Raw genomic sequence first — 12,101 nt, 5'->3', positions numbered from 1 at the left:
AATCCTTGGTGGTTGGTGGTAAGAATTCTTTTTTTTTCCAAGTTTATTCACCATTGTCACAATATATAATAAAAACGACGACGTTTACACACTCATTTCAATAATAAAATTCACAAGGTGAATAAACACCATTACAATAAAACAGTCAAAATACCAAATACAATAATCAATTCAATAAAAATCACTTCTCGGCCTTTCGTTACAGCGGATAAAACGTGATTTAAAAAACACTAAAACCTAAAACAACACTAAAACTCTAAGACAATAGCCCCCCAGCCAGTTCGTCCCCCAGGTTAATGAGTCCTCTCAGACCAATGTCCACATCCACGTCCTGCTGATGGCCTTCCTTCTCTGTGGTACTGTCTGTTTCCGTATATGAGGACTCAATAACTGTACCCATACAAAGAATACTGGGCGTCGTCTCCCCCTTGGGGGTACTAGAGGCCTGGGGGGCACTGGGTGCCGCCTCCTTAGGTGGGGTAGCCTTCCGCTCCTTGGCCGCTGGTTCCACCTCGCCGGGGGTACTTGAGCCGGCCCGCCCCCGTTTCCTGGAGCCTACGATCGGTCCGGCCGGTGCCACCTCCTTATCCTGGGACTGCCCAGAACCCGAAGACCCACCACTTGAAGGAAGAGGCATGCTGTTGGAGGTCCGGCCTCCATCAATCCGGTCCCCCACCGCCGCCTCTTTTCGGTCCTCTTCCCCCTTCTCCGGCTTCAGGTCTCCGCAGGGGCTCCCTCGGGGCGGGATGCCGGCTCTCCGCTCCTGCTCTCAACCACCGCCGCCGCATAAGTCCGCCCTTGGCTGGGACAGGAGCGGGCCAAATGTCCTTCACCCCGGCATACCCTGCACCTCCGTGGGCCTCTGCAATCATGTGCCATGTGTCCCGGTTCCAGGCAGTTTAAGCATTTCAGCTCCGGGCAGTCCTCGGCCTTGTGTTCGTGGCCCCGGCAGCTCCTGCAGAAGGCGGGCTGATCCCTATAAATCAAGTACCCCCGGTTATTGCCTAGGACGAAGAAGGCAGGGGGGTGCACCATCCCCCCTTCCCCATCCTCTTTAAAAGTAATCATGAACTGGCGGCGCCCATTCCAAATGCCCAGCTCATCCCGGACAAAGCGTTCCCCTGGATGCACCTCACCGTACCCCTGGAGGAACCTGTGGATCTGATCTGTGGGGACATGAGGGTTGAACATGTGGGTGCTAACCATTCTCCTGTTAACATCCCACAGAGGTTCAACCACAAAATGTCGACCCACAGGGTGGTGCTGTAGTTCCACCCTCTGCTTCAGGACTCGCCGATACACCCCTGTAGAGGAGAGCGTGACGTCGTAAAACCTCAGAGGCCCGTTGCGCTGGGCACAGATGAGGTCCCCCGGCATCAGCCCCAGAGCTCCAAAGAGGACCTCCTGGATGAAAGGAACCCGCTCCATAAAGGGGGGCTCCTCATCCATGTTCCTCCAGCGGAACCTGGCCATATCGAGCAGGCCACTACCTCCTGCTCCCGAACCAGGTCCCGCCGAGGCGGTCCCCCAGGGCTCCGAGGCCTCCGCCGAGGCCCCATCGGCCCGCTCCGGACCCCGAGGTCCTCTAGCTGCCATCCGCCCTCCTCCAGCCGAGTCCTGAGCAGAGATCCTCCGCAGGTCCTCCAGTCGTTGTTCCTCCAATCAGTGAGGTGCTCCGGGGGAAACTCCGCCTCCTGCAGTCCAGGTGGGCTGGGCCTAAAAACAAAGAATAAAACACAATTAAAATCACGCATAAAATCTGCCACCTCTTGACTGATCAATTTCGTTTCCGTTCGATAAGAACAGATACTACACTTGATCTTAGCCAAAAGGCCGAGAAGCGATTGGTGGTAAGAAATACATACATAAAGAAAACAGTGCTTCAATAATAATAATACATTTCCAGTAACATGGGAGCTCATATATTAACCTTGTACTAGCAGACACCAAAATGACTGTAAATGACAGATAGCAAAAAATTATGCAAAAACACCAAAGACCCATAACAATAAAATATAGTAAGCATACTTACAAGGAGACTGAAACACAGCAACACAATGCCCCTAGATAATTGTGTCTGTGTAATATAGATATTACATTATGAGGACACTGCAGATTGCCGCATTCATCAATTTGTCAGAGTTGATACTTTATTTCATTGGCCAGGACATGCAGAGTTAAACCAAACAGAGCCTCACATTGCAGGGATAGGGTTATTTTATCAGGTCATCATCACTTTGTCATGAGTACAATACCAACATCAGTTTACTTTCCTGTTTAACTGCTATCTGAGAAAGAATGGTGTGAGAACACAGTTTTAGACTTTGTGAAAAATATGAATATGCACATAGAAAAAAAACCAAAAACATAGCTTAGACTGAGTGTCAGATAACACACTTCTTTTATGCAAATGCAGTGTAGTGAAACTTTTTCCTCTAATATATGCTAATGCTTCTGGCAAGAAATACATAAATTGAGAACATTATCAGTTCTGCAATTATAAAATATTACCAATAACATGGGCATTCATGAATTAACCATGGACTGGAAGAAACCAAAATATTCTTCAAAAACACCTAAGAACCATCACAGTAAAACATAGTAAGAACATTTACAAGGGAATTGTAACATGGCACTCAGTTATATAAAATAACAAATATGTACAAAAGATGTCACTTTATAAGAAAGGACCATAATCATTTTAAAGACTATATATGTTTTAGAATATCTTATCATGACAGATAACAACAAACATCACATATAAATGCAGAAAAGATAATAAATGAAGTTTAAAGAGTATACATGTGGAAGTAGGGAGAGCCAGAGCAGCGTGTGTACTCAAATATGAAATAAAACAGTGCAGTGTAACTATGTCAAGTTTCAAAGTCAATTATATTTCTATAGCACTTTTTAACAACAGCCATTGTCACAAAGATGTCAGAGTCCAAGCCCACAGTGAGTAAGCCAAACGCAACATTGACAATGAAAAACTGCCCAAGAATCCTTGAGAGGAACCAAGAATCAAAAGACAGCCCATCGTCATCTGGTCAACACCGGACACCACAACAGCAAGAAAACAAGCAGTAATTAACAAAAAAAACAAGTCTATTCCAGGTTTCTAGGCGACTAGTCTGGGTTCACTGAATGTAAGTTTGTTTGAAACCCATGTAGAGCAGGAAAGAACCAGGAAAAGTCACCTAGTCAGTCTAGAGCTTCTCTTTGTTTGGGGGGAGGAGTCACAGCAGAGGAGGTGTTCAGGATGTGGGAGGAACCACAGCGACTGAGGTTATCCATCAGCAGCCCCAATTAACTCTGATTTATACTGTAGTGCCACAGACTGAACTCATGTTTAAACCAATATGTACAAACTCTTTAATGAAAAGGTAAGGCTTCTCAAGGATATTACGACCCTATCTAGGCTGTGAGGCCATAACAAGGAAAAGAAGTACAAATGGCTAATGTAATGGAAGTTGTGAAAAAGTGAGCAGCAACAAAACAAACAGAAGCACAAATGAAAGGGATTTTTTCAGTGTATTTTACAAAGGTTATGATTCATAAACAAACAATCATACTGGTGCAAATATCTTCATGAGTGACACAAGCCAAAATAACAAACATAACCCACATTTAAATAAAACTACACACTAACTAATCCTAACAACACAAGAAACATACAACAAACTTTCCTAACTCCCTAATAAAAAACAGAGACAATATCCACACCCAACTAAAACAGCAGTCACTCCCTACCACCAGTGTCCAACAGCAAAATACCAAAAAACGATGTTTACACACACACACACACATACACACACAACTAGCGAAGCAGAAGGGGCGAAGCCAAAAATGAAGTCCAAAAATGGGGGAAAACAAGGTCATACACAAACCATCATACAAATGTTCAATTCAGCAAAACAACTCCAAACTAACACACAGTCTCCTTTCTCTCTCTTCTTCTCTTCTGGGAGGGGCCTTTAAATAGCCGACACAGTTGGCTGGGAAGCCCGGCAAGGAACTGGGCGGAGTTTCAAGAAGGGTGGAAATCCTGGCAGTGGATCTGGAATACACACACACACACACACACACACACATCCATATTTCTGTAACAAGGGTCAGAGGTTAATGTAGCCCAAATGAATACTGGCAGCCAACTATAAAGGAAAAAAAGGCAGAACAGGATCTTGTAAGTTTGATGGCCAATGAGATTTTAACTTATGAGGCATCACATAAACTGGGGCTTTTGTTTGTTATGTCCTAGCAAGTATTCCAATTTCTAAAATATAACTTTTCATTATTCAGTGACAGCTTCATCCTGGTTCCTTAGCTTATAATTCCACAACACATGTAAGTTATTTTCTTGAGCCACACCCAGCCCCACTGACACCATAAATGTGTGATCAGTGCCACCAGTTCCATGTGAGCTTTACACTCTAAACCTCCAGCAAACACAGTGTTACTCTATGTACATTTACACACTGTACTGCCCCCATGCAGCCAATCACTTCATAAACTATAAAATTCATCAATGGTCTCCCCAGAGATGTCATATCATGTCATACTCTGTCATACTAATTTAGTCATACTAATTTGTTTAATTGCTTTATGTAAAGAGAAGAATGATGAGATACTATAATATTAGTCTAATCATAAACAATGATAAGATCTGTACATCTTGAAAAGCAATTTAATGCCTTTTATACACTTACGTCTATGACATCTTTTACAAGAATGTTTCTGTCTCTGCTCAGCTTCCTCTGTTTCATATCTGTGGTGCAGATATAGTTTATAGCTGTAGTCTAATACTAGTAGTCATATTCTAAATAAGGATCAGAATGACAGTAATGTTCACTAAACATTCATGTTCATTCCCACAGCCACATGATGCTGAAGAGCTGAATTATGCTGCCATTCATTTCAATGAGAAGAAAACCAAAAGAGGGCAGGTGAAGAGAGGACAGCCTGAAGACAGCATGTACTCTGAAGTGAAACGTTCAGGTCTTAATGACTATCATCTAGATTATTAGCTCTCTTCCCTTCTATAATCCTAAATGAAGTTTGGTTACATTATTTCTTTACTGGCACATTCAGTGTTATAAAGGAGGTGCTGTGTAACCCTGTAATCTTTTTATTTTCTTTATTTTCTGTTTATCTGCTTTCTGATATTTAAGGTATGTTGTGTTTCTGTTAGTTCATTCCTGCTTCAACAATAAAGTGCCATATGTCTTAGAGAACCACTCTGCTCAAAACTGGCTGACTGACTGAATAAATATGGTATAAAGTTGAAATCTTAATAAAGAAAAGTAAACCTTTATTGAATATGAACTGACCCCTGACCCTTATGTGTCTAGTTTGATAAAAACATGGCCAAGTTTTCAGATTAAGTGAAGGGCCTGTGCATTTGTAAATATTATTATTAATATTTGAGTTGGTAGGTGAGTTGGTAAAAAAGAGGTGTGTTGGTAAAAAGCTTTAAAAAAAGAAAAAAAAAGGCAAAAACACATGCACAGAAACAAAGCACAGCACTGGACTAGTGTTCCTGTGGGCTTAAATAGAGGGAGAAACAAAAAGGATAACAAGTAACAGGCAAATATAATCAATAATTAGTGGATTGGAAATGGGGGACATTTGTGTGTGTGTGTAAGAGCGAGTTTCTGTGGTAGTGGGCATGTGTTAAGGAAAAACTCTCAAAGAACATGAGGAATAAACCTTAAGAGGAACCAAGACTTGAAAGAGGAGGCCATCATCCTTTGCTCAACACCGGACATCACAACAGGAACAAAATAAGCAATAAACTAAATCAGTATTAAGAATAAGTAAGTAACAGAAGTCTATTCCAGGTTTCTAGGAGTCCTAGTCTGAGTGTAAGTGTATTTAAAACCCATCTGGGACAGAAACAGACCCAGGAAAAGTCACCCAGTCAGCCTAGAGCTTCGCTTCTTGGGGGGGGGGGCATAAAAGGGGAAGTGGGAGGAGCCACAGCAACCAAAAGTAACTGTGAAATACACTACAATAACTTAGGCTGTACTCATATTACACCAATTTGTACACTCTTTATACAAAAGGTAAGGCTTCTCAAGGGTCAAAGGTTAACAAAGGTTAACAAACTATATGAAAGAAAAGACGCTAGAGGATATTAGGAATTCTGGTGGCCAATGAGATTTTAACTGAGTACAGCAAGAATTTTGTTTATTTTGAATTATTAATATTTAATTCCTCATCCAATTTATTAACATAGACCGGACTGAATTCTTTAGATCATTTTTAGGACTTTACATGGGACTAACAAAAGTGACATATCATAAACTTATACAGTTCATAATCCCAGAATATTATTCTTGTTGTTTTGTCTCTTACTGTAAAATTAAGTATGAGATGACATACACAATAAAACCTTTTTAAACTACTCTGACTGTTGTCATACACTTTTCAATAGTGTTCCATAAATAGTGAACGTCACTGTATTACAGCATTAGCCAATCACACTTCATCAGGCATGGATAGATTGGGCAGTAGCACAGGAGGAGGCGTGCATTTTTTTGAGTGACTCTACTATTGTCTGTAAAAAAAAGCTCACTCTTACACTAACAATCTAAGATGTAGAAAAACGATAAATGAAAAAAAAATAAAAATAAAACTTTTTGAGCAATTTTGCAAACAAGATTGAAAGCAAGATTTTTATATTATTTTTTACCATCTTGCGTGGTAAAGTGTAGTATATAACAACACTGACTGTCTCGTTGGTGACTGCAGTTCAAGCCTTATTGGGTCAAGTGTTCTATGCTGTATCAATAAGAGTCCTTGGGCAAGACTCCTACACTACAATTGCATGTCTGAAACATGTTTGAAATTCTAACTCACTCTGGATAAGAGTGTCTCCCAAAAGCATAAAATAATGTACATGCATGTTTGGTATAAACATGTTTTAAAATTGATCAGGCACTGATAGTGGCCAAACAAGGTTGTAAGACAACGACAGAACAGGACCATGTGACTTTTGCCAGCCAATGAGGTTTTAGGTCATGAAACAAAAAAGTTGATGAAGTACAGTTAGTTTGTCAGTTGCTTCTTTCAAACCGTCTCTTCTGAGGTCAAAGCGTTATGCTGCAATGATGATACCAGTCTGGATACTTATATTTTTGAGCTACAAGACATGTACAGTTTCAAATCTTTACTAGTGTTCATAATTACATGATATTGGATTCAATTTTGTTAACATTTTTTTGCCTATTGGTCTGAATTTGTTTCATTTCATAGGTCCTGTGCAAACTATAAACCTTGCTAATCAAGCAGTCCTGATGCAACCTGGAGAAAATATCACTCTTAACTGCACATTTAAAGAAAAATATGATAGTAATCCTTGCAAGTGGTACAAGCAAAGACCGAACCAGAAGCCTCAGCAAGTAGGAGAAGTGCTAAAAAATAAACAGGCCATACTTGTATCTCAATTCAGCAAATCCAACTTCAAAATTATTCGGGATGATACCACAAACTCTCTGACTATTCTAAATCTTACTGAAGATTATAAAGGAACATATTTCTGTGCAGTGACAGACGGAGGAATGATTCACTTTTCCTCTGCTACATTCATCAATGTGACAGGTAAATAAGTTATTTCCTTTAAATGTCTTAAAATATAAAACTATACTATAACTAAAACACAGAGCACTTCTAATCTTAATGTTAAATCTACTGTTATATTATGAAGTAGAGAACTGAATGTCTTTGTTCTGAATAAATACAATGATTTTTAATCTGTGGATTGCAAAGTGCTCTAAGATAATTAGATAATGCTAATTATTTAATAGTACAGTTGTTTAAGCATAAGAGAGAAACCAAGATGAACTAAAAGTAGACACTGTGTGTTTTTATTGAACAGCACATGGAGGGTTAAACCTAACAGACTCTACCAGTAGTGGAAAAGGGTCAGGAAGCCCAAAAACATCCCAGTCAAGCAAGTATTTTTTGTACCTCTTTGCTTTAAATAAAGTGATCATCATAGAAGCTTGCTCTTCAAGGTTCTAAGACATAGCCACAAGTGTTTTATAAAATCAAATGCCTTTCTCATAAAAATCTAGCTTGACTATATGAAAGATAACAAGATAAACTAAGAGCATACAATATTTTTATAATTACCAGGATATCAAGGTTTATACACATCGTTGCATCATAATTCAGCATTAGAGTTTATTACTCAAGCAATAGCTGACTTGAGCCTTATTGTTAGACAAGAAGAAAGCTCTCTCTCTTTTACACACACACACCTCTCCCGCTTTTCTCTCTTACTAACACACACACGTTTGTGTATACAGGGCAAAAGTCTGTGTTGGCAGACTAAACTTAATCTTTGTTCATTTATACTTTTACATCTTCATTTTAACTCATAGCAGAGCTGTGTAGTTAATGTCTGACATAATGGTGGCATAACAGGGTGCTCATGATGACCCTTTTTAAATGTTTTAATTATGTAGTGATCTTCCCTGGAACTGTGCTGGTTATAGCTATCTGATTAGCGTCTGATCTCTTGGTTGCATACCACACACTTGCACTATAATTTGTATATTAAATTATTTTATAAAGATTGTTCTGCAGTAAAACCTGTGGGTCCTGTAGAGATCTGTCTTGGAGCAGTGCTGGGAGTGTGTGTGGCTGTTATCATTGCTCAAGCCATAATCATTTGTAAGATGAAAAACTCTGAAAGTGGCAATGGTAAGTGTTCAAAAGGGCAGGAGGTTTGAACTCTTCTAATTCATGACTTTGAAAATTAACAATATCGATTAAAAAAAAATAAGCAAACATTTTGGCATGGAGGTAATATTACCTGAACTAATTACAATTAATACTTTATTTTCACCAAAAATATTTTCGCAGCAAGACCTCAAGAAAGAAGTGTGATGGAGAAAACCAGCAATCAGGTAAAACTTGTGCAGTTTGCTTTCACGACTTTATTAGTAATACTTTGTTCTCCAGGTTTATGCTCTTCATCTTGCATGTGGCATGCATCAGTTGACATAAAAACTCTTACTTGATGCTTAACAACATCATAGATGACAACAATAGATATAATAACAATAGAGCGTTAGGGGTTTAACCTGATACATCAGATTTTATCTCACATTTTGTGCATGTTTTTAATTGTGTTGTTTCAGACATAGCAGGTGATGTACACAGCAGAAGACAAGTTGGTGTAATATTAGTCAAATTCTAAACAATGATGAGATTTGTAAGTCATAAAAAGCAATTAAGTGCCAATTGTACATTTAAATCTATGATATCTTTTACTAAGAATGTTTCTGGCTCTGCTCAGCTCAGCTTCCTCTGTTCATATCTGTGGAGCTGATATAGCTTATAGCTGTAGCCTAATTACAACATCATTGATATTCATGCATGAAGCTGTTGTGGTGGAGATGTATGAGACATGCAACACTGCACTGCTGTAGAGGAGGAGGAGAAGGCAACTCACTGTCTCTGTGTTTGAGACTAGTAGTCATATTCTAAATAAGGATCATAATGACAGTAATGTTCACTAAACAATGTTGTTCATTCCCACAGAGACATGATGCTGAAGAGCTGAATTACGCTGCCATTCATTTCAATGGGAGGAAAACCAAAAGAGGGCAGGTGAAGAGAGGACAGCCTGAAGACAGCATGTACTCTGGAGTGAAACGTTCAGCTCCTACTGACTATCATCTAGATTGTTAGCTCACTTCCCTTCTATAATCCTAAGTGAAGTCTGGACACATTATCTTTATTCCCTGTTCATCTGCTTTCTGAACTTTAAGGTATGTTGTGTTTCTGTTGGTTCATTCCAGCTTCAACAGTAATGTGCAACATTTGTCTATGAGAACCACTGTGCTCAAAACTGGATGTCAGATAAAGAATATCCACAATGTACCCATTCTGTTGTGCTTACTTAGTTATGACTGTTGATTTTCTGACCATTATATCTGCTCTTCATACTACAAGATTGCATTGTGCCTGTTATTTTGTTGCTTAGCATTTGATATTAAATTTCAGCTATAAATATTAACATGTATAATAATTTATTATTATTTCTTCTTCTTCTTCTTATTATTATTATAGATAATCAATATTAAATTTGATGTTGTAACATTGAGCAGTAAGGAGGCAGATGCATGTGTGGAGAAGAGTAAGAGTTAATTGGGGCAAATCCAGAATCAGAGTCATTAATGCAGTCCAGGGTCAAAGAGCCAACATGGAGAGCACGGGGATACATGAAAAAAACAGAACAAGGGCTCAGACACACGAGTAACTAAACACAGAGGCTAGAACTAAACACACAGAAGCAAACAAGGGAGCAGGTTATAACACAGACCGACGCTAGGATGTTACAATGGCACAGAATAACAACCATTAGAATAAACCTGCAATCACAATAAACTAAACACATTCAAATAAACAGCACCTAAAACACAAGCCTCAAGACAGGGTTTAAATACGAAAACCAAAGGTAGAAACGAAGGACAGGTGCAAGCAATCAAACGAGGGGTGGAGAAAATGAAACTAAGGAACGGAACTGAAAAATACAGAACCTGGGAGAGACTGATAATGACAGATGTATACTTTTTTATTTCATTCTATTTAATACTGTATGATTTCTTTTCTCACCATACAGATTCATATTACAACATCTTTTTTTTTTTAATTTGTGGTTGTTTTATTCCATCCTAATTCAGTTCCTCTACCAATGATCAATAGCCTTTTACTAACTATGTGCTTCACAGATATTGCCGTTTGTAAATCTATAACTCCCCAAACATTTTGCATAGACAAAAAGTGATTCAACGTATACTGAATAATTAGGCTGTAAAGCTTAATAGGCTAAAAAAAGAAGAATAATACTATGTTGAATATGCACATGTAACCTTCGACCCTTATGTTTGTAATATGAAAATAAAGCTTAAGGGCCTGTGTATATGTAAATATTATATCAGTATATGTTGTGTTGTTTTCCAAAATACTGAATAATATGAATGTGTGCACATAAACAAACTCAGACACTTTAACACTATCACAGCATAAGTAAATACAGTCTGATAGTCAGGAGGGTGGGAAATGAATAAATATGTATTAATAATTTAAAATATTTATTTTAAACACAATAATAATAACATGAAACTTTTATTTTTGTAAATAGTGTGACATCGTGAAGCTGCGGTAAAACGTGAGTGATGAACTTTTAATGGCAGAATGCAGATTACAACGAGAAACATAGAAACAGAAAAACAGAAACAAAAGCAGAGAAACAGGCTTTGCAAAGTCTCTGCACACACTAGGAACCTTCAATGCAAAACACTGAACTCTGACCTTTGTGGGAGATAAACCTCTGAATTATGTTTAACCCTATGACATCTCGGGGCATTTCCTCTGTTTTTACATATTATTTTAAATTCACTTTAAAGGTTTTTATGTATAACATGATATCCATAGGTTTCATATCAATGTGAGGCACATGATGTGTATCTTCCTCTATAATATAACTTCTATATGTAACCTCTCATGGGGTCTTTATTCTTACTATCGACAGATTCAGAAAATGTTTGATCCATTTTTCTAAACAATGATTTTAATGATATATTTGTGATACGACATACAGGACGTAACAATACTGGTGAGTCAGATCCTAGATACCAAAGTTATCAGCTCCTCCCGCTGTGCTGTGCTGTGGTTGCCATGTTTGCTCTTTGAGTGCTGGATTCCAGCAAGGGTCTGCCAGTACCCCATCACCCAAAAGCGCCCACTGGCGCCTGAGTGCCAGGATGGATTTGTACAGTGGGAGGAGCTGATAACTTTGGTATCTGATATGTGACTCACCAGTATTGTTACATCCTGTGTTCTTTTGGTGTGGCTGTGTGTGTTCCATTCCAAATCCAGTTCCAGATTCCATTACAGAGTTCATGTTTGCAGCAAATCAGGAGACAAGACTCCACCCACCCTGACGAGCAATAAAAGGAGGAAGAAGGTATGGCGGGGATGGCAGTGATATTTTTTTGGGATGTGTGTTAATAGTATTTGATATTTGAGTTGATGTATGACCTTACTTCCCATATTGGTTTTGCTATTGTATATTTGTATATATTCTA

At 38.9% G+C, this 12,101-nt stretch overlaps 2 long non-coding RNA genes and 1 pseudogene across 2 annotated transcripts; 2 read left to right on the top strand and 1 right to left on the bottom strand.

The window, feature by feature from the left end:
* Positions 1-1,724: 1,724 nt before the first annotated feature.
* LOC113582401 (U2 spliceosomal RNA) lies at positions 1,725-1,845 on the bottom strand (annotated as a pseudogene).
* A 5,232-nt stretch (positions 1,846-7,077) lies between these two features.
* On the top strand, positions 7,078-8,388 carry LOC145651747 (uncharacterized). The gene is made up of 3 exons (XR_014117690.1): positions 7,078-7,152; positions 7,255-7,599; positions 7,877-8,388. It is a non-coding gene; the product is annotated as an uncharacterized LOC145651747 (long non-coding RNA).
* A 216-nt stretch (positions 8,389-8,604) lies between these two features.
* Positions 8,605-10,930, top strand: LOC145651724 (uncharacterized). Its single transcript, XR_014117664.1, has 3 exons — positions 8,605-8,706; positions 8,869-8,912; positions 9,550-10,930. It is a non-coding gene; the product is annotated as an uncharacterized LOC145651724 (long non-coding RNA).
* The last annotated feature ends 1,171 nt before the right edge of the window (positions 10,931-12,101 follow it).

This window comes from Electrophorus electricus, chromosome 16, assembly GCF_041902795.1.
Source record: "Electrophorus electricus isolate QZ-2024a chromosome 16, ASM4190279v1, whole genome shotgun sequence".
NCBI lineage: Eukaryota > Metazoa > Chordata > Actinopteri > Gymnotiformes > Gymnotidae > Electrophorus > Electrophorus electricus.
Note: the sequence above shows the minus strand (reverse complement) of the source record. Positions and strands in the feature narration are given on the sequence as shown.